Raw genomic sequence first — 23,286 nt, forward strand, 5'->3', positions numbered from 1 at the left:
GGCTCCTAGGACGGAGCACTGCCTTGCACCAGTCCCAAGCAACAGGGCAACTAATCAAGGACTGGAACTTGGAATATGAGCTAGTATAAACCTTTCTCTTCATGAGTTACCTCGGGTATTCTATTACAAGGCTAACAATACAGACATTATTTGTTCACTTATAAGATGAGCTGCTCGTATCATATCTAAAACCCCTTTGGATATGTGTGCATCCCACCACCTTGAAAGCCCTAAAACCCTGTGGCTAAACAATCAACGACTAGGACCACTACAAAGCACAAGAAAATTGGTTTTAATAATTAGACCAACTTATAAATCAAATGGAAAGTTCAGTGGAGAAAACTCTCAAGAACATTTTTTTTTTCATAATCATAAGCCATGCCAATAAATTCTCCCCAAAGCCCATTGGAAAATCAAAATCTTTAGTTTTTATTATCACTATTAGTGTTGCTGTCAGAATCACTTTGATTTTCACAATGTCTGATTTGTATGAAAAACTTGTGAGAGAAATTTATGAGGGGCTGGGATATGGCTCCATAGGTAAAGGTGCTTGCTATACAAGCGTAAGGCTATACTCAGATCCCCAGCACCCATATGAAAAGCTGAGCATGGTTGTGTGCGCCTGCAATTACAATCCTGGGACAGGGGTGAGGAGGGACCACACTGAAAAATGGTGAGCTCCAGGTTCCATGAGAGACCCTGTCTCTAGGTAATAAGCAGAGGGTGGTAATGACGAATAATGGACATCTTCCCCTGGCTTCCACACAGGCCAAAGACATTTGAATATGCATTATATGGAAATACAGCAGGTGAGATGGCTGAGTGAGTAAAAGCATTTGCCACCAAGCTTGGTGATCTGAGTTCAATCCCTGGAACCCTCAAGGCAGAAAGAGAGAACCACTTTCCATACATTGTCCTCTGACCTCCACACACATCATAGCATGAATCTACACACAACCACACAGATATACATAGACACATGCAAATAAATGTGAGAAAAACAGAAATTCAAAATCTGAAGCATGTGTAAGGAATTGCTTAAGAACAAGGCAGATACTGCTAACGTCTCTTCTGACAGAAAGATAACTTGAGTGCATGGTTAATGTTGAGCCCTCTAACGGCAGTGGGTGGTATTTCTCTGTGAGATGGCCCTTCTTCCTTCATCTGAGTTCTTGTTTTTTAATGCAGTTGAAAACTGCAACCAGCTATTTTATCTTTTGCTTTAGGTTTAGAAGCACATCTTAAATACATCTGGCTTAGGAACTGACTAGTACTGCCAGGCTGCTAATGAATTTTTTAATAGTACCAGTGTTTCTAGAATTTGTTCATAAACCGAAATGCATTCTAGTGTTATGTCTTTAGGCTAATGACCTTATCTCTCTGGGTTTCAGTTTCTGTGTCTGAAATCTGATTGTGGCCAAAGTTTAGTTGTACTTTAAGATTCCTAAGCTTGGATATGATCTGATCTATCAGGTTATGTAGGTATCAGCAATTCTCTTATTCTGATAAGTCCAATATAGCTTATTTATCATAAATTAGTAAGAGTATATTTGCACTGAAGTTCTTATCACTTAAAACACACATGCCAATCATCTGGACATCTTGCTAAAACTCGGATTCTGATAGAGCCACCCAGTGTTTACATTTGTAACAGGCGTCTAGGTGATACTCATGCTGCTGGGCCATGGATCACACATTAAGTAACCTGCATGCTGGACAAAAGGTTCCCTCCATGAAACATTGCCAGGATGCACCATTGCCTGTGGCCAGCCTTTCCTTATGCCTGTGACACTGCCGTCTGATCAGGTTGTCAGCAATAGGGACAGTCCCTTGACTCCAAAGCAGACATCTCTAGCCTGGCCAGATACCAAAAAGACAGTCTAGGAGAAACACACTCTCTGAGGCATGGACATTCAATATGAAGAATGTGGCACAGGTCCAGAATTGATGAGGACCCACAAGCAGAAAGGAGCCCTCAATGGAGACAAAAGGCAGCAAAAAAAAGCTCGCCATAGACACAGAGACTAAACATCTGGGGCACCAGGGTTAAAAGAAAGAGATTCTGATACGACAGAGACAAATGATAACCAGTGAGCAAGCTGGGCCAGCAAGATGGCTCAGCAGGCAAAAGGTGCTTGCTGCCAAGTCTGAGGACATGAGTTTTACTCCTTAGAACCCACATTGTTGTGGAGAGAACTTCTGGTGTCCTCTGATGTCCACATGTATGCTAAGGTTCTCAATACACTAAACAAACAAAAACATGACAGGTAGCTACAATTGTGCTTCACAACCCCAATGAAGGGCTTCTTAACTTTGAGGCAATCTTTTACTTTAGCCAGGATGCTCTTATAGAAAATACAGCAAACCATAAATTTAAAGGGCAGTTTAAATGCAGAATGATTTATGGTCAAGTTTACCTCAGAAATGGTAAGATGTCATTTCAGATCATCCTGACATATTTAGGGTAGCTGTAGGTTTAAATGTAATTGCCCCCCATAAGTTCATAGAGAGTGGCACTATTAGGAGGTTGGAGTAAGTATGGCATTGTTGGAGGAAGTGTGTCACTGTGGGGGTGGACTTTGAAATCACATGTATGCTCAAGCCACACTAGTGTCTCAGTTTACTTCCTGCAGTTCTCAGCTCCTTCTCCAGCATCATGTCTCTCTCAATGCTGTCATTGTCTCACCATGATGATAGTGGACTAAGCCTTTGAACTGTAGCCACTCTAATGAACTGTTTTCTTTTTTTAAGAGTTGCCGTGGTCACAGTGTCTCTTCACATCAACATAAGTCCTAACTAAGACAGTGGTCAATGCCACTAAAAAGCAATAGAGAAAGAATGGAGGGACCACAGGGCTGGCAGCTTAACACCAGGAATTAATTCCCTTCAGTTCCAGAGCCTAGAAATCCAAAGTAAAGATCACAGCTGGGCTGGGATGAACCAACACAACAGTGCTTGGTTTAAGATGGATATCCCCTCTCTGTCTTCATCTGGCTTCCACGATATGTTGGTGTCCTGATCTCTTCTTGAGAAAATACCATCACAATATATTAGGGCCCATCCTCGTGGCTTTATTTTAAGTCTATTTTTTTAAACCACCTACCTCTAAATAGATTGTAATCTGATTAGATTCTGAGTTAGTTGTGGATTAAGACTTCAACACAGGAAGTCAGCCCCTAATCTAGTCATGATGGCCACTGGGCTAGTTAGCCATTGCTAGGTATCACTATAGCAATTTCCATGACAACGCAGTGAACTCTGCAACAGTGTGGTCAATTAGATACAGTCACAGTTATCTGTGAAAGATAGCAGTACTAATTATCAGATCAATGTTGGAGGGCAATGTCATGCCTTGTGGTTTTATTGCTGGCCTTGTCTTGTTCAACACATTTATGGATAAGGAATGAACACAGAAGGCGTGCTTATGAAGTCTTTGGAAGACATAAGGCTGAAGTGGGTATGGTGCTACATGCTTGCAATTGTAGCACTCGGGGGGTAGAGAGGTAGGGTTAGAAAAGGCCAACCTCAGCTTCTCAGCAAGTTTAAAGCCAGTCTGACTTGCATGAGATTCTCAAAAACCAACCACGACTTTTGGCTTGACAGCATTAATGAACTATATAGTTGCCTGAGTAACTTTAACTCAAATGTCTTCAGCAGCGACAGTGCAATATCCTAAAAACATTTGATAGAATACAGACTAAACTGTAATTCCTAAAATTGGCACTTACAGGCTGGATCTGGAAGCAAGCTGTGGTCAGGTGCATGGCCTTTGCTGTGGGCAACAGTAAATGCAACCGAGGCTCAGCTGTCTTGCTAGAAAGAGCATGGCCACTTAAGGGAGGGATTACAATGGGAACAGGACATGTGGCTTGCACTCTTCACAGGAGCCTCTGATTTGGCCTGTAAATTGGATGAGGTAGCAGTGACAGTCTGCTGTTTCTTACAGGGAGAACTGAATGGCAAAGGTCAAATCAGATCTGTTAAGAAGCCTCTCCTGGGGCCCAAAAACTTGGAACCAATATTCAGACAGCAAGAGAACACAGTAAAGTTTAAAGAAGAGACGCCTCGGCTTCAACAGGGAAATCCATGATTGAACATGTAGACAGGAGCCTTAGCAATGACCCAATACAAGAAACTATGTTAATCAGGGAATACTTTGGCATGCAAACTGCTTGAATTGAGAAAGCCTTTCAAACAAGCCATGAAAGAGTCTGCCACAGCCTGGCTCACGAGAATATATTGGGCCTTGATAACATTAAAGTTTTGGTAAACCCTTAGCCATCCAAAACAAACATGAATGGATGATGTTGAGCATTTAGAGAAGCTGCCCAGTCTCTAGAAAGTTTCTTAATGCGAAGTGTGCATGCCTTCCACATTTATAAAAGCATGTGGAAAGAACAATAAGGGCATTAAACGAGGTTTAATATAGGCACTCCCCAAGAGTGGGAAAAGTTGTTGGATGGAAACCCTACTGTTATAAGTTGTTCCCCTCCCCACGCAGGTCTGGTCCCACCTCCCCGCCAGCCCCTCATAACACACTGAGACGCTGTAATAAATATCAAGCTGTTGGCCAGTTACTAGTTTCTTATCAGCTAGCTTTGTCTTAAATATTAACCCATTTCTATTAATCTAAGTACTTCCCTTCCACGTGGTCTTATCTTAACAGAGAGAGAGACCAGCGTCCTACCCTGTAGGTCCCTCCATCTTGGAATTCCTCCCCTACTACTTCCTCTCTCCTCTTAGTCTCTCAGTCCCATTTATCTTGCTTCCCTATTGGCCAACAGTACTTTATTCATTAACCAATAAGAGAAACATGACATTTCCCATCACCCTACTACCAGGGGTGGACCATCTTTTCCTCAAAATTCATAAATCGTAAGAGATATTGACAGTGTTTATTGATTTAAACTATGAGCTTTTAGCAGCAGGACATTTTAAAAACCAACATGAAACTGAACCGGAAGCTCCCTTCCTACTGGCTGGCTTCCATAGGCACCATGCAGGCTGCTCAGGGAGAAATGTCACCAACACTTCTGCTTGGCTTTGGGCCCTGCAAGGCTACAGCAGTACTATGCCAGTCAAGAGACACCCAATGGCACAACAGTGGTATGACTGCCTTGGGTGCAATCAAGACCTTTCTTATTACACATAAGGTTTCCCAGGAGAGAACTCACATCTAGTACAGTATTCAGGGTATAAGCCTGTATCTGGGAAGGTCACAGGCCCCACTGGGGAAACCATAGCTCTTTGTTTGTTTGTTTTACGTGAATGTGATGTGCCTGTCAAACTGCCTTCTACACATGTGTTTATACTCCATTGGCCACTCTTGCTGTCACCCTTCATTGGTCATGGAAGGAAATTCACACATTTTTTACAGTGGGAGGTGTACTACAAGTACTCCTAACTAGTCCAACTCCTTAGAAGAAATGACTGTTGTACTGATGCAGGGGTCTGATGCTCAACCATAGACAGAGAAACCTCAGGGAAGATCCTAGAAGATGGGAAAGAAAAATATATAAGAGCTAGAAGAGGTAGTGTTGTGTAGCAACTTCCTCTTTTGAAACATTTCATCCTAAAGAGGCACTTGCTAAGACTCAAGAAGTAAATGAAACATAAAAACCTCAGTGAATAACTCAAGTCTCAGGAAGTCCTGAAATTTATAAAATTCACAATACCCCCTCACTAAGGTTGTAAAAACAGTAAGGCTGCGAATTCAAGATAGAAGTTTTCTTAAGATGTTCACTTGTATATATGACTAATACCAAGATGGTACTGTTTTAACTACAACAAAGACGTTTCTCAAAAAGAGCCACTTGTGAAAAATTTTGGGTCTGGGTTTATATGGAAGAGAAAGGGAAAGTAATGGCTCTTTATAGACCTTAAGATTCTAAGTTCCTAGTCTAAGGAGACACAAAGTTAACCCAGTCACATCTTAACAAACTTCAGATTTTCACTATGTATTTGTGAAGTCGGAAATTGAAAGCATAAGACCTATTAGAGATACAAAATCATATACACAGTATGCTTCTATGGTTGGCTGTGGGCATCCTCCAGAAATTCATTCTCACTGGAGTCTCAGAACACATTACTGGGGGCAAAAAGTATTTATAGTGTTATTTCTAAGAGTCAAGATGAGGTCATTTTGGAGTAAGCACAGACCCAAATCCAAGGCCTAGAGTTCTTCTGGGAAGAGAAGACATAAAGACCCAGAGAATCCATGCAAAGGCAGAAAGTTCTGCTCTCACAGCCAAGTTCTACCAGTAGCCAAGAGACAATGAAGGGGTGTCCTCTAGAAGCCGAGGAGGGAGTGTGGTCCTACTTGGAGCCCTGCATTTGAACTTCTGGCTTCCAGAACTGTGACAGAGTACATTTCTTTTGCTGCATGACTTAGTTTCTTTTCCCATTGCTGTGATAAAATACTGACAAAAGCAACATAAGGGAGAAAGAGTTTATTATGTAACGGTTCCAGGGTGTAGTCCACCACAGCAGGGAAGCCAGGACAGTGGCTTAAAGCAGCTGGTCCAATCCCATCCACCATCAGTAAGCAAAGAGGGATGAATGCACACTGCTACTCAGTTCCTTTTCTCCATTTACAAGGTCCAGAGTCTCATTCAGGGAATGGTGCCATTCACAACGGGTGGGGTCTTCCATCTTAACTGATGCAGTCAATATAATCTCCACAGGTATGTCTCAAGCTACATCTCCCAGGTGATTCAAGATTCTATGAAGCTGACATCACTAGCCGTCTGTGGTGGTTTTCATGAGAAATGTCTGCTATTAGCTCAGGTATTTGAACACTGAGTCCCCAGTTGGTGACATTGTGGAAGTTATTGAACTTTTAGGACCAGGAGCCTTGCTGAAGGAAGTCACAGAAAAGACTTGATCATTTATCAATTGCCTCTCTCCCTTGGGGGAATAGAGGCAAACATATAATTTTGTAAGAATTAACATTACTAACATCTGAGTGGTGAGAGATATTTATATCACCAAGTAAATGTCAGTTTCTTTGGATATTGTCTTAGTTACCCGCAGACAGACATGGTGCTGGAACTGTAGGCAAGAGCTTACATCAGATCCACAAGCACAACAAGACAGGCTGAGATAATGTCATGGTTTGGGCTTTTAAAACTCGAAGTCTCCAGTGACACACCTCCTCCAAGGTCCATACCTCCCAACCCTTCCCAAACAGTTCTATCAACTGAGGACTAATCATTCAACCATATGAGCCTCTTCGTGCCAATCTCATTCAAACAACCCGGAGAGAGACCCTCTCAGCCTTAGGATTGAAATCCCAACACAAAAGGCTTCAAGAAGCCAACTAGCAAGTCCCCCTTTTCATGTCATGGAAAGCCTTCATTAATATTACAAACAGAAAAGATCTGAGTTCCATGGCATCTATCTCAAGGCTTACATTTCTATTCTAGCTTTCAATCTGCTAAATAATTTGCATAGCATTATGGCAATTTTTCTCCCATATTACCACAACATGTAAAGGACCACTGTTAGTAGTGAGACAGGAAGGGCATATTCACCTTGTTCCTTGGGTCAGCAAGATGAAATAGTTTAAGCAAATCTGTGTATGTACTCCTTGAGAGAATGAGAAACATGGCCTCCACACCACACTGAGTGATGGAATTGCACAACTTTATGTCTTTCTCCCACTGGTATTGTTCCTTACTCTGCCCCTGGTGTCTCTTGTGGTATGTTCAAAAGGACAGAGAGCTGTATCAATAGATTGAAAACACCTATAGTTAGCCCAGAAGGAGCTTGGAGAGAAATGCATCAAAGTGCATCACAGTGATATGTTCGATTTTTACAATTTTATTTGCCAAATTTCCTAAGTAAGATTACATCGTCCTTATAACCAAGGAAAAAAGCTTACAGGCGACACGCTTAGTTATTTCCCTTTTAGTAATTTCTTTGAAACACAAACTGTGAAGACCAAGGTGGATCCTTTACCAGTCTTGTGTACTCTTTGAATTTTGGGTCAGTTCCGACAGTATAAAAGCATGATTTGCCTCCCCCTTACATTGCCAATGTCATCTCCCATTTCCCTCCTCCATGGTTCTCAAAAACCAAAGTAAATGTTTTCCTTATCCTGCTTATACTAAAGATCAAGTAGCATGTCTTTACGCCTCATGCTGTTTTTCCTAAAGCCCTAGAATATGATTACAACTCTTGAGGACAGTGAGGTGGCTCAGCTAAGCAAACCTTGACAATCTGAGTTTGGTACCCATGGAGAAATGGAAAGAAAGGATGGGCTCCTGGGCCTGGGTGTTGTCCTCCGACCTCCACATATGGGACACATTTTTAAATATGTCGTTTTCCAAAGCCAAGACCAATATTTATTTCTTCGCTGAACATGAGTGATTTACTTATATTTCCTTTCCTAAAGATTCTGTGACACCTCTTCTCACCATTATTTGGAAAGGAGCCCACAGAGCCGTGTGTGAGTATTTATATGGGCAATTCTGTATTTCTGACAAGAGCGTCTTTTCAGGACATTCATTTTGTTTCTTTGTCCTGCATATTACCTCATTTACAGACGATTACTAGAGACTGACTGAATAGTTTGGTTACCCAGGCAATCCCATCCATAATCACACCTAGACATGTCAAATTCATGTCATTCCTGTTCTGACCCACCCATTGTTTGTTTTTATAATTTCTTTATTGAATTTTTGGGGATCTCACACCATGTATCCTAATTCTGTTCACCTCTCAGTCCCCTCATATTCTCCCTCACCCATGTATCCCTCGTATGAAAGAAAGCAAAGTAAGAAAGCAAACAAAAGCCAGAATAAAGAGAGAAAACCCAGTAAACCAAAACAGAAACACACACACACACACACACACACACACACACACACACAGCAAAACCTCTGCTTTTCCTCCTCCCCACTTCTCCATCACCTCTTCGTCCATCCTGATGGCATTGGAGGCTTCTGTGTGTCATATAGTGTACCCCTTTGTCCCATCAGCTTGACTGGCAGCTGTCCATTGGAATATTCATTGGTGTAGCTCAAGGCCTCTGGTTTTTTGGTACACCATTCTCATTGGATCTTCTCCGGAACTCTTCTGGGATATCCTGTGTCTTGGAAATCTTGGAGGTATCATTCTACAGGGCAAGTCCCTCAGGAGCTCCAGCAGAGCTCAGATGGGGTACATGCTAGGAGGGGTCAACCCCAGGCATATTTGTGGGCCTGGGTGCTAGCCAGGCAGGTCAGATCAAGACACTGGAGCCACCCACCTCGGTGCAGTGGTGGAGTCAACTCCCCTGCATGCATGCCCTCAGAGTATGTTCCTTCTCACCTGTGGTGATGGATGGGGACCCTCTCTCCCGAGTGCAGGGGCAAACTCTCTTGCTGTAGTGGGCAGCAAAAGGCAAGGCCAGCTTTCCCAGGGCAGTGAAGGGCAGGACTGACTCAGTATAGCCCTCTGATTTCATCTCTCATGATTCCTAAGGCCTTCTGAGGTGCCATTGGCCAGATATCAATGCAGACCCCAGCTGCGCCTGGACCGTGGACCCAGACATGGACCTTGGCAGCAGCTTAGGCCTGAACGACATCCTGGCTCTGTCACCCATTGTTCTTAATTAAGAATAGAAATCGCACAGAGAAGAGGTTGAAGTGATCTTGAAGTCAGGTTCACAGTAGGAGGATGATGCCCATAAAGCTTCAGAGTTACAACTGGCACCGTGCATCCTTCCCATTTTCTTCCTACCTTGCCCTCACCATCCACCCCAGTAATTTGCATAGGCTATCTTCTCTCTTGTGGCTTTTACAATGCTCATTTAGTGGAGGAATAAAGGAACCTACAGACATATTTTGGTGGATTTTCCTAGTGAAATAGTATAATTTACAAAATAGTAAACAAACACATACTATTTACAAAACAGTATATAAACTAAATCCCTCAAAGAAAATTTGTTTTCCCCTAAAAATTACAGCAAGATTCTATTAGCACAGCTGGTCTGGAAAACAGGATAGGTGGAATTATGAGTAATGGAATTGTGAAAATAGGTTAGGTAAGTCAGTATGCTGTCATATGCAAGTAAGAGCATAAGAACATAGGAATTGTATGGAATGATATATATATATGAAACTGATAAAAATGGACAAATCTTCAGAAGGGAATGGAAGCCCTGGAGAATCTACAAGAATTTTGGTGTGCCACTTTACACTGTTTCGATGCACCCCATATGTTTCTACTGTTTTCAATACAAATTTTGGAAGGAGTGATAATTACTGCTCCAAACCCTACAGGGAACTTAGTAAACAAAGTCATAAATGTGGGTATCTCAGTTTCTATTGCTGTGATGAAATACCACAACCAAAAGCAATTTGGGGAGAATCGGATTTGTCATATATTTCCAGAATCATATTCCACTGAGAGAAGCCAGGGTAGGAACTCAAGTCAGGCAGGAACCTAGAGGCAGGAGCTGATGCAGAGACCATGGGGGAGCACTGCTTATTGGCTTGTCCGGTCTGCTCTCTTATAGAACCCAGGACCCCAGTCTAGGGATGGTACCACCCACAATGGTCTGGGTCCTCTTACATCTGTCACTAAGAAACTGCCTTACAGGGTTTACTTAGAGCATCATCTTATGCAGACATTTTCTTAATTGAGGTTCCCTCCTTTATCTTGTGTTCAGTTGACATAAATTTATCCAGAACAGTGGGTAAGGGTTTTGACAGTTAATCTTAATTGTCAACCTGACTGGACTTATACTCGCCATGAAAACACACTTCTGGGTATGTCTATTAAATATTTTCAGAAATTTTAAACTGAGCAGGGAAGATCCATCCTGGATGTGGGCTGCCTCATCACACCGCTGGTGTGACACCAGCATTCACCTGTTTTCTGGCTGCAGATACCATATGACCATCTACTTCACATTCCTGCTACCATACCTTCCCAACCTTGATGGATTTCCTATCTTTTACACCATGAGCCAGAATAAGCCCTCATCACTTAAGCTACCTCTGGTTGGGTAGTTTGTTGCAGGAATAAGATAGCAGTAGTATCTTTGTATGGCAAGACTCTGAGCTCAAACCTCAGCACCACACACAGACACACACAGACACACACACACACACACACACACACACACACACAGAGAGAGAGAGAGAGAGAGAGAGAGAGAGAGAGAATTAGTCATAGCCTTTTTGTGGCTTCCTGTACCAGTCTCAATGGCACACATACACAGTAATCTTAAATCTTAAGATTAGATTAAATAATTAACTAAAGTTAGTGCATTTAGCCAAGTGCAGTAGTTAGGTAGGATGTAAAGCTGTGTCGCTTAAAATCTCCAAAATGCAGAACTCCTGCATTATGTTTCCTACTATATGTATATATTGGTCTGAGTGGTTTACATGCAATCACTATCATTTACTAAACTCTCACAGGTACACCATAGGCCAGGTACTTTTCTTTTTTTCTTCAGAGAGGAAACAAAAGTACAATAATTTGCCCAAGGTGCATGTTGCAGGCTTTCAATTGCTGTGATAAAACACCATGAGCAAAAGTAACTTGAGGAGGAAAGGGTTTATTTCAGTTTATACTTCCACATCACACAGAGGCAGGAACTGGAAAAAAAGGCCGTGGCAAGAGAGTTTTTGCGGACTTGCTCAGCATGTGCTCTTACAGCATTCAGGGATACCACCCCAGTGGTGGCACTGCCTAGAGAGCTGAGCTGTTCCACATCATCAGTCATCAATCAGGACAGGGCACCACAGGCCTGCCCACAGGCAAACATGGTAGGGAAATTTTCTGAATTGTGGTTCCCTCTTCTAAAAAGGACTCTAGCTTGTGTCAAGTCCACACAGAACTAGCCAACAGAACTGGCTGTGATTAGTAAGAGACCAGATCTTTGTTTTGCTGTGACAATTGATACTGGCCATTAGAAGCTGAGAAACAAGCAGTGATTAAGCAGAGACTGACATCATAAAGGGGAAATCTTCTGAAACTGTTTCCTCTGGGTCAGCACACAGAAGCTGTGTCCCAGAGGCATCCAGGGATGTATCATTTGCTGTTAGCTGATGTTGGGAGTTGTAAGAGTCACTCAGGTGGTACTGGTTTAAAGGTGTGAAGTGTTCATGGAGAGCAGCTGAGTCTTGGTACTGTGGATAGGGCTACAGTCCCTGAGGAGAGGCCATTGGCGAAGTTACAGACTTAGTTGCTGTAGATAGAGACCCAGGGTAGAAGGGCTCATGAACAGAAGTTGAGGCTTGGAACTATGAGGGAGCGCTGGAGTCTTTAAGGAGAGGCCAGGAGAGGCAAAGATACAGGCCAGATGCAGAGACCCCAGCATTTTGATGATGCCAGTACATGGGATCTCCATCGAGGACTTGCTGTAGAGTGGAGCCGGCTTGACCTATGAGACAGCTGTGCATGCTGCAGCACTTAATCAACTTAATCAACACAACCCCTCACAGAGAAGCCTGTCTCTGGTATTAGCAAGTGTGACAGAGTATCACAAGGCAAATGGTACAATGTAAAAACTTTCTACTAGGTTACATTCACACATGTGACACAATATAATTTTGCCCCCTGCAGAATATAACTAGAACTTTTGAGGGCAAATTTGTAGACACACTTAACTGGTTCATTCTACAATAGACAAATAAAGTCCAAATCAACATGTATCTTGGTCCTGTAATTTTCCTAGAAAGTTTGCCTTAATGTTGATTGCTGTGTTTTCTGCTGGAACCATGACATCACTAGTATAAAGTCTCAGTTCTAAACAAATTTCTCTTGACAAAATTCTAATGATACAAAACATGTCGTGTGCATTTTAAGTTTGAAGAGTTTTATAGGTTTCAAAAGTGCTTGTTGGGGTCACTGAAATGGCTCAGCAGAGTAAGGAAGGACACTTGCTGCCGAGCCCCATGGCCTGAAGTGACCTGCAGTCCCACGTAATGAAGAAGGCCAACCCCTGCACACTGTTCTTACCTCCATGTGTTCATGCTCATGAACACAAATGCACGCACACAAAGTACAAACATATGTTTCAACGTTTCTTTTGAGAAAAGAAGACTATTGAGGCTAGGGAGGCGACTCAATGGGTTAAAGTATGGTTATACAAATGTGACAACCTGAGTTGGATCCATAGCACTCATATTAAAAAAAAAAAAATTCAATGCTCATTGTGTATTAAAGATAACGCATCTGAAATCCAAATCTACCCCAAAGCCTTTACTTTCCCAACTGTGTGGAAGAATATGTTGTACACACATATTTGTTTTTCTTTGTGTAACATACAGTCTGCACCACAGGTTCCCAAACTCACATTAAGGGCTCAGGAAATGGTTCCATGGCTGGAGTGCCTGCTGTGTGAGCATAATGTCCCAAGTGTGGATTCGCAGCACCCTTGCAAAAAGCTATGCTGGTACGCTCCCGAAATCCCAGAGCTCAGAGGTGGAGACAAGAAGACCCAGAGCAGCTGCTGGCCACAGTGAGCTCCAGACTCAGTGAGACCTTGCTTCCAGATATAAGACAGAGGGAGGGGTGACAGGAAGACACCCATACATACACCACACACGTGTGTGTATATATCACAAAAATATTTTATATTAAAAATTTTAAAAGAGTTTCTAGATAAGAAACTCAATGGGTCAAGAAAAGCTTTCATACTAACTATGCTTAGCTTTCTTGTGAGTCAAATAGCAGGCAAATTTACAATTATTGCAAAGGAAGGGAAGTGATAAAGCAACTTAGATCTAAGTGAGATTCCAGAACCAAATGTCCACAGTCCAAAATAAATAAGAGACTCACTGGCAGACATATCTGAGTCCTCCAGGGACTGGCTATTAATGAAAACTGCTGCAAAGTCAGTGACTGAACAAAATTTTGTCTTTTGTTTTTTAATCATAAAATAATTATTTTAATGGTGTATTTGAAATAATTTTAAACATCTGGTCAATAAGATTACACAAATGTAGGAGCACATTACATTGTACTTTACAAAAAATAAAGCAAAGCATTTAAATATACAAAACAACTTTGGGTATAGTTTTCTTGTTAAGTTACTTTTTTCACATATACATAATTTACGGCATTTTACATAACTTGCTAAAACAAAAACTATGGCTAATTAAACTCTTACAACAGTATAGAACATGGCCATAACAGGCCTGTGGGAATACTAGGATGGAGAGTGATATACTAGAGGAGTTTCCCCTGAATCCTTCCTCTAGTGTTTTTCTTTAATTATCTTCTGGGAGGGTGTGGCATTCTTTCACTATATGATTTCAATTCCACTATTATTTTTTAAAGGGGAGAGCGCAAACCCAGTCCATTATTATTTTTTTTATCAATTATAATCTACACAGATAGATTTCTAAAAATTGGAGGAGGGGGGTGCTTTGAATATCAGCTTCCTCCTCAAGAGAGTGGTACATAACATGCTGCTCACATGTAGAGCCACATCCCAAGGGCGAGACACTGAAAGCACCTGTAAGTAGACAATCCAAAGGGCGTCCTAGAATGTTCTTGCCAGCAGTTGTAAGTTTTAAAAAGTACTAGATGCTTAAAACATAGGGTAAATGGGAGATTCTTTACAAAATAAAAAAAGAACTCCATCTTAAAACATAGGGTAAACGGGAGATTCTTTACAAAAGAAAGAACTCCATCTTGGAAATTAAAATAATACAAAAACAAATCTTTTGCAGTACTATAACTAAATGTTTGCTAGATTTTCTTCTTTGGTTGACCAATAGTTTTTTTCCCATCACCAGAACAAGGGCCAGCTTTGGCATTTCACGTGCAGCCACCCTCCTTGGGAACACAGGACACACGTCTGTCTCATAATGCCATTTTCATTTTTCCCATTGTCAATCTGAATGCAAAGCCTCCTCATATTCCTTCCAGTACTTTCTAGTTTTTCATTTTTCAGTGAGGTATATGAGTAGCAATTTCAGTTTTAAAACTTAGCTAACAAGGATTTCCCCCTTACTAGGGATCAGAAACAGTGCAGTGTGGGGGAGCCAGAGAGTCAGCAACCTCAGGCACAAATGGTCCCATCCGCTCTATTTGTAATTCTAGCTCAACTGACACAAGTTGAAACAGGCTTGTCAAACTTCAATTCCAGAAGGTAACTGTCACAGTTAACTAATTAACTTCTAATAGCAGGCATAAAAACTAACACTAGGAGACAGGTTCAGCACAGGATACATTTGGACTCTTCCTTTATCCTATATCTAGATGCAGCCTGTATCAGAGGGGAGCACCTTATTGCTATGGTGTGGAAAAAACAAAACAAAATAAACAAAAAATGGAGGTGGTAAGAGGGAGATCCTAGCTGCTGTAATTAAATACAGGTAGGAAGGAGATACTTCTATATAGTATACTTCATACCGACTTTCAGGAAGCATCTAAATACTCATCTGCAAGAACCCAGAGAATATACAGACAAGACGCAGAAAAAAGAGCTTGTCAGTGTAAACAGAGGTCTTCCATACTGGTGACTATTTTCCAGAGTAGATTCCAGGACAGGGCAAGAGTGCTCTCTCTATCTTCTTTGGCAGTAAACAGGGAGCGTCTTGATGGACAGATGCATGGATGCAGTGATCACTTCAGAAGGGCAAGGTACAGAGCTCGAGAATACTTCATTTCTCTTTCCTGTTCCATACAGAATATCAAGTCCCTGAGGCAGATTCTTGTGATTCTTGGACGAAGCAATGTTTTGGTGGCTGTTAGGCTGGACGTCCCAGAAGCAGAAGGGTTATCTTTGAGGCCCTAAATGAGGAGGGGGGAGGGGGAGAGGAAGAGAATTAGTTTAAAATAAGGACAAGGACTCTCATAAAGGAAAACCTGTTTCTTGTGGCACACAGGAGCCTACTGTCCATTGGGAAGGTGTTATGGAAGGCTAAACCCAGCAAGGTCATGACATCATTCACTTCTCTCTCCTGGGCTGGCAGTTGCCTCTAAAATGATTTCTTCTCTTCCAGGTGCTCCTCTGCTCCACTCTCCTGCCCCTTCCAGGTTAGACTTCCCACTTGAAAGATTTTACAAACAACTTCAAAATGATGGGAGAATTTATTTTGATCATGGTATTGATGAAGGGTTACATAAACATAAAAATCCATTGTCTCAAAGGACAGCAGTCTTTTGTGCATCAATAGTAAAAATAAACATAACAAAAGTCTATTATAGTTCAGATCTCATGCCACAGTGCCAAAAATTCTTAATGGCTCCCCAGTGACCAGAGCTTCACTTAAAAATTTGTCTTCTTTCTTTCATACTACATTGCAGCAAGGTCTGTGAGGGCTGTTTCCCTCTGCTCAAACCAAACAGGAAAATAATCCTGGCCTGGTGAAGTCATGTGTCCTAAGCCTCACAGCAAGGTAGAATAGGACTCCATTTTTACTTTGATCTTAAGTTAGCCACTGTGCTATGATATATTATTTATTGATGGTGAATGGTAAATACTCACCATTAAGGTTTCCTCCAATCATATACATCTCATCCTCTTTTAGAGGACTTTAGCTACATGTTCCTCTGCAATGGGATATTCCCATACTATCACAAACACAGCAGAAGCTTTCTAAGCACAATGACTATTATTTATAGCTTCCCAACTTTACAAATTTTGAGGAAACAGTATGATTATCCATAGCATTTTCTTTTGAAAAAAGGGTCTCACTATTTAGCTCTAGTTGGCCTTGAACTTTACTTGCCTCTGCTCCCAAGTGTTGAAGTGTTGGCATTAAAGGCAATGCACTACCACACTTAGCCTAATAATATTTTCTTAACTGAATTTCCTGATTTACTGATTATAAACAGAACAACCAACACAGGAATCAAATTCACCCAAGAATTAAGTGAAACCCAGTACTCCTGCATTAAGACAGTTTCCTAAACACTGACATCTATGTGCTATTATGTTAAAATTTTAATTTACTATTATTTTATGGAGTGGAAGGGAGGCACATGCATGCTATTGTATATTGTGTAGGCCCGAGAACAACTCTGTGGAATTGGTTTTCTCCTATATTTAAAATGACGTGGGTTCCAGGAATCAAACTTGGGTTATCAGGCTTTTGTGTGCTTACTCTATCCACTGAGCCATCTTAATGTCACTTTAAAAAAAAAAAAAAAAAAAAAAAAAAATGAAGAGGATAACCAACAGTCTTTCCTAGCTACGGCATCTATGAACCACACGAACAACAAGTATGGCATGATAACCCTTTGGGTGCAATAGTGCCATGTATACTTGGCAGTAACCAACAACTCTCTAATTGGACCCACTCAACAAAAGGGAAACCATGCCTGGTACTGGAAATCGAGCTAATTATTGAGTACTAGTAAAATGGTGGTTACTGGAGGAGAATCTACCACTATTTTTACTAAACTAACACAACCCCTAACCACAATCCATAAACATGTCCTTATATGAACAGATAAGAGTAGTCTTCATCCCTCATCTCTCTCTGCAACAGTCAGAGATCACTACAGAAACCACAACTAATAAAAATGCAGAGTTGTAGAACCCTGTCCTAACAGCTACATCCACAATACAACTGCAACTCCATCCAAGGCTTAAAGATTGTTACATATAAGAGAAATTAAGTATGCTGTGTCAGATTGAGTCTTCTATTAATTAAAGTCTGAGGATGACACCAATGAACATGCCAAACTGGTTAGAGAAAATCCCACGAGGCCTCAACCCAACACAAAGAACCATAGGCAACTAAGGAAAGTGCATGTCGTCAATTAGTTGTTCACTGCCAAATGGTCAGTCCTGAAAACATATATACAAGTAATAGATGGATTCAATAGGCTATATTCAGGAAGGTATATAATGCATATACATAACAAACACATCTGTGAGTAACAACAATTAGTGAAAAAAGAGGCCATTAATTTAAAAAGAGCAGGGAAGGGTATACCTGAGAGCTTAGAGGGAGGAAGGATAAGGAAGAAATGTAATTAAATTATAATCTAAAAAAGTAAAAGGAAGCCAGGCAGTAATAATGCATGCCTTTAATCCCAGTACTCAAGGCAGAAGCAGGTGGATCTCTGAGTTTGAGGCCAGCCTGGTCTATAGGCAAGTTCCATGATAGCCAGAGCTACACAGAGAAACCCTATCTCAAAAAACCAAAGTAAGTAAATTAATAAGTAAAATGAATGCAATTAAAGGAATTAATTAAAGGAAGTATTATTATTTTTGTTGTTGTTGTTTATACGTGTGTATGGTACATATGAGGACTGATGGGCACATACCACATTAAATGTGTAGATGTCAGATTAAGTTCTTTCTTTCTATCATGGATTTCAGGGATCAACCTACAGTTATTGTACTTTCACAGTAAGCACTTCTACCCACTGAATCACCTTGCTTGTCCCAAACAAAGAATTGCTTAGAAGGATAAATGTATAAAACTAAAACTCTTGGTCAGTGGCCAAGTGAGAGGCCTAGAAGCTGGGAGAGGAAGAGAACATCAGCAGCTGAGTGAGAGGTGCAGAAGCATCAATAGCAGTGGCTTCCAGTAACTATCTTAAGAAGTGCCTCTGGGCATGCTGAGAGACAGCATCGATGCTGCTGTAGGCCACCACCACAGCATGGGCCAAAACTATCTAACCATCTGAACCTCAGTCTCAAACCTGCCTATACCTACAGGAGAGATCACCACAGTCTTGGCCCCCGCCTATCCCTAGAGGAAAGACCATCTGAGTCTTGGGCCCATCTACACCTGAAGGAGTGATCACTGGCGGCTCAACCCTGCCAGAGCAACAGCCCCCAACTACACCAACTGGAGAAGAGACCCCATGAAGGACAGGCGTCAATTGAACAGATTGGAGGGAGAGATGGGCAGACACCAATGTAAGAATATACTCAACAACACAAAGAGCAATGCAGCACCACAAGACACTGAGTTCTACAGCACCAAGACCTGAACTTTCCAATGCGGATGAAGCAGAAAACAACAACATTAAGATGATTGAGGTACTTAAAGAAATGAAAAATTCCCTTGAAGAAATAGAGGAAAAGACAAACAAAAAAAATTACAAGAGACCAACAAATCTCTTAAAGAAAACCAAGAAAAGAAAAAGCAATCAAACACGTGAAGTAAACCGTACAAGACTTGAAAACTAAAATAGAGGCAATAAAGAAAACACAAACTGACACAACTCTAGAAATGGAAAACTTGGTTAAACAATCAAGAACTACAGATGCAAGCATAAGCAACAGCATACAAGAGATGGAAGGGAGAATCTTAGGAGCTGAAGATATGCTAGAGGAAAAAAATTAATTGGTCATGCTGAATCAAAAAAATTCTTAACACAAAGTATCCAGGAAATTTGAGATACCATGAAAAAACAGACCCTAAGAATAATAGACATAGAAGAGAAGTAGTCCGTCCAGCTTAAAGGCACAGAAAATATATGCAACAAAATCATAGAAGAAAACTTTCCCAACCTAACGAAAGACGTGCCTGTAAAAGTATAAGAAGTTTACAGAAAACCAAAATACAATGAACCGGGAAAAACAAATCAAAACCCACTCGTCACATAATAATCAAAACACTAAACATACAGAATAAAACAGAATATTAAGAGCTGCAAAGGAAAAAGGCCAAGTAATATATAAAGTCAGACCTATCAGAATAACACCCGACTTTTCAATGGAAACAAAGAAAGCTACAAGGTCCTGATCAGGTATTACGCAAGAACTAAGAGACCACAAATGCCAGCCCAGACTACTTTACCCAGGAAAGCTTTCAAATCACTATAGATGGAGAAAACAAGATATTCTATAACAAAAGCAGATTTAAACAATTCCAATTTACAAATCCAGCCCTACAAACATACAAAAACAAAACAAAAATGGAGAAGGAAAACTCCAACCCAAGGAAGTTAGCTATATCCACAAAAACAAGGGCAATGAATAATCCCACACCAGCAAATCCCTAAGAAGGGAAACTCATACACAATGCCACCATCCCCACCAAAAAACAACAGAAACCATCAATCACTGGTCATTATTATCCCTTAATATCGTTGGACTCAATCTGACTATAATAAGATACAGGCTAACAGATTAGACACAAAAACAGAATCTGTTCTTCTGCTGCATGCAAGAAACATACCTCAACTACAAAGATAGACATTACCTCAGAGTAAAGGGTTGGGAAAAGATTAAGAAACAAAGTGATGTAACTATCCTAGTATCTAACAAAATAGACTTCAAACTAAAATTAGTCAAAAGAGATGGAGGTCATAACATATTTGTCACAGGAAAAATCCATCAAGAAGAAGTCTCAATTCTGAACATCTATACTGCAAATACAAAGGCACTCACGAGTAAAAAAAAAAAAAATTACTAAAGTTTAAATCACATATCAAGCCCCACACACCAATAGTGGGAGACTTCAAGGCTCTACTAGACACATCTTCCCAACAAACTTAACAGAGAAATAAAGGCAGATAAACATTCCATCCAAACACAAAATAATATACCTTTTTCATGAAAACCTCAACAGATATATATTCATAATGCCCTGTATCTTACAAGATCACCACGGCTTAAAGTTAGAATTCAACAAAAACACTAATTGCAGAAAGTTCATAAACTCATGGAAATTGAACAATGCTCAACTGAATCAATACTGTGTCAAGGAAGAAAGAAATTAAAGACTTCCTCAAATTTAATGAAAACGACAGCACAACATATTGAAATGTATAGGAGACAATGGAAGCAGTAATAAGAGCAAAGTTTATAGCACTAAATGCCTACATGAAGAAGCTAGAGAAATCTCACACTAATGACTAACAGAACAATTGAAAGCTCCAGAACAAAATGAAGCAAACTCACCCAGGAAGAGTAGACAACAGGAAATAATCAAATCGAGGGCTGAAATCAATAAAATAGAAATAAACAAACAAAAATACAAAGAATCAATGAGACAAAGAACCAATTCTTTGAGAAAATCAAGACAGACAAACCTTTTACCAAACTAAGCAAAAGGCAGACAAAGAATATTCAAATTAACAAAAATCAAAAATAAAAAGGGGGACATAACAACAGACACTGAAGAAATCCAGAAAATCATCACGCCATACATCAAAAACCTGTAGTCCACAAAACTGGAAAATATAAAGTAAATGAACAATTTTCAGGATAAATACCAAATACCAAAGTTAAACCAAGACCAGATAAACAAATTAAGTAGACCTATAACCTCAAAGGAAATAGAAATATTCATCAAAAGTCTTCTAACCAAATAAACCTAGGGCCAGATGGTTTCAACATAGAATTCTACCAGAAATTAAAAAAAGAGCTAATACCAATACTCCTCAAATTGTTCCATACAATAAAAACAGAAGGAACATTGCCAAACTCTTTTTATGAGACTATAGCTAACCTGATAACCAATACACAAAAGACACAACTAAGAAAGAGAATTACATAGTAATGTCCTTCATGAACATTGATGCAAAAATGCTCAATAAAATACTGGCAAAATGAATCCAAGAACACATCAGAAAAATCATCCACAATGATCAAGTAGGCTTCATCCCAGAGATGCAGGGATGGTTCAACATATGAAAATCCATCAAAGTAATCCACCATATAAACAAAGTGAAAGGAAAAAACAAACAAACAACAATAACAAAAACTCACATGATCATCTCATTAGATGATGAAAAGGACTTTGAAATATTCAACATCCCTCCATGATAAAGAGATTAGGGATACAAGGAACATACCTAAACATAATAAAAGCAATACACAGCAAGCCAACAGTCAACATCAAACTAAACTGAGAGAAACTCAAATGAATCCCACTGAAATCAAGAACAGGACAAGGTTGTCCACTTTCCCCATATCTATTCAATAAAGTACTCAAAGTTCTAGCTAGAGCATTAAGATAACAAAAGAAGACCAAGGGGACACAAATTGGAAAAGAAGAAGTCAAACTCTCCCTATTGTCCCTATTGGCTGATGATATGATAGTTTACATAAGCGACCCCCAAAATTCTATGAGGGAACTACTACAACTGATAAACACCTTCAGTAATGTAGCAGGATGCAAGATTAACTTAAAAAAAAAAAAAAAAAAAAAGGTCAGTAGCCCTCATATATACAGATGATAAATGGGATGAGAAAGAAATCAGAGAAACATCACCCTTTACAATAGCCGCAGATAACAAAATATCTTGGGGGTACCTCTAACCAAACAAGTGAAAGACCTGTATGTCAAGAACTTTAAGTCTATGAAGAAAGAAAGTGAGGACATCAGAATACAAAAAGATCTCCCTTGTTCTTGGATAGGTAGGATTAACAGCAAAAAATGTCCATCTTACCAAAACAAATGTACAGATTCAATGGAATACCCATCAAAATCCCAGCAAAATTTTTCACAGATCTAGAAAGGACAATACTCAACTTCATACTGAAAAACAAAAAACCAAGGATAGTTAAAACAATCTTGGACAATAAAGGAACTTCTAGAGTCACCATCCTTGACTTCAAATTCTATTATAGAGCAAAAGTAATAAAAACAGCTAGGTAGGTATTAGCATAAAACAGACAGGTGGACCAGTGGAATCAAATCAAAGACCCTGTCATAAAATGACACACCTGTGAAAACTTGATTTTTGACAATGAAGCTAAAATTATAAAATGGAAAAAAGAAACCATTTCAACAAACGGTATGGTATAACTGGATATCCACATGTAGAAGAATGATAATAGATACATATCTATCCCCACGCACAAAACTCAAGTACAAATGGATCAAAGACCTCAATATAAAACAGACCACACTGAACTTCATAGAAGAGAATATGGGAAGAACCCTTGAACACATTGGCACCGGAGAGCACTTCCTAAATAGAACACCAGTAGCACAGACACTGAGAGCGACAATGAATAAATGGCACCTCTTGAAACTGAGAAGCGATTGTTAACAAAGGACATAGTTATCAAAACAAAATGGCAGCCTACAGAATGGGAAAAAATTTTTTACCAGCCCCACATCTGTCAGGGGGCTGAACTCCAAAACATACAAAGAACTCAAGAAACTAGACATCAAAAGATCAAATAATCCAATAAAAAATGGGGTACAGATCTAAATAGAGAACTCTCAACAGAGGCATCTCAAATAGCTGAGAGACATTTAAGGAAGTGCTCAACATCCTCAGTCATCAGAGAAATGCAAATCAAAACAACTCTGAGATTCCATCTTACACCTGTCAGAATGGCTAAGATCAAAAACCAGTTCATGCTGGCTAGGATGTGGAACAAGGGGAATACTCCTCCATTGCTGGTGGGAGTGC

At 40.2% G+C, this 23,286-nt stretch overlaps 1 pseudogene; it reads right to left on the reverse strand.

Moving 5' to 3' along the window:
- Window positions 1–15,429: 15,429 nt before the first annotated feature.
- LOC127214312 (transcription initiation factor TFIID subunit 4B-like) overlaps window positions 15,430–23,286 on the reverse strand; it is an 82,159-nt pseudogene continuing 74,302 nt past the window's right edge.

The sequence above is a fragment of the Phodopus roborovskii genome, unplaced genomic scaffold (assembly GCF_943737965.1).
Source record: "Phodopus roborovskii unplaced genomic scaffold, PHOROB, whole genome shotgun sequence".
NCBI classification, from domain to species: Eukaryota; Metazoa; Chordata; class Mammalia; order Rodentia; family Cricetidae; genus Phodopus; species Phodopus roborovskii.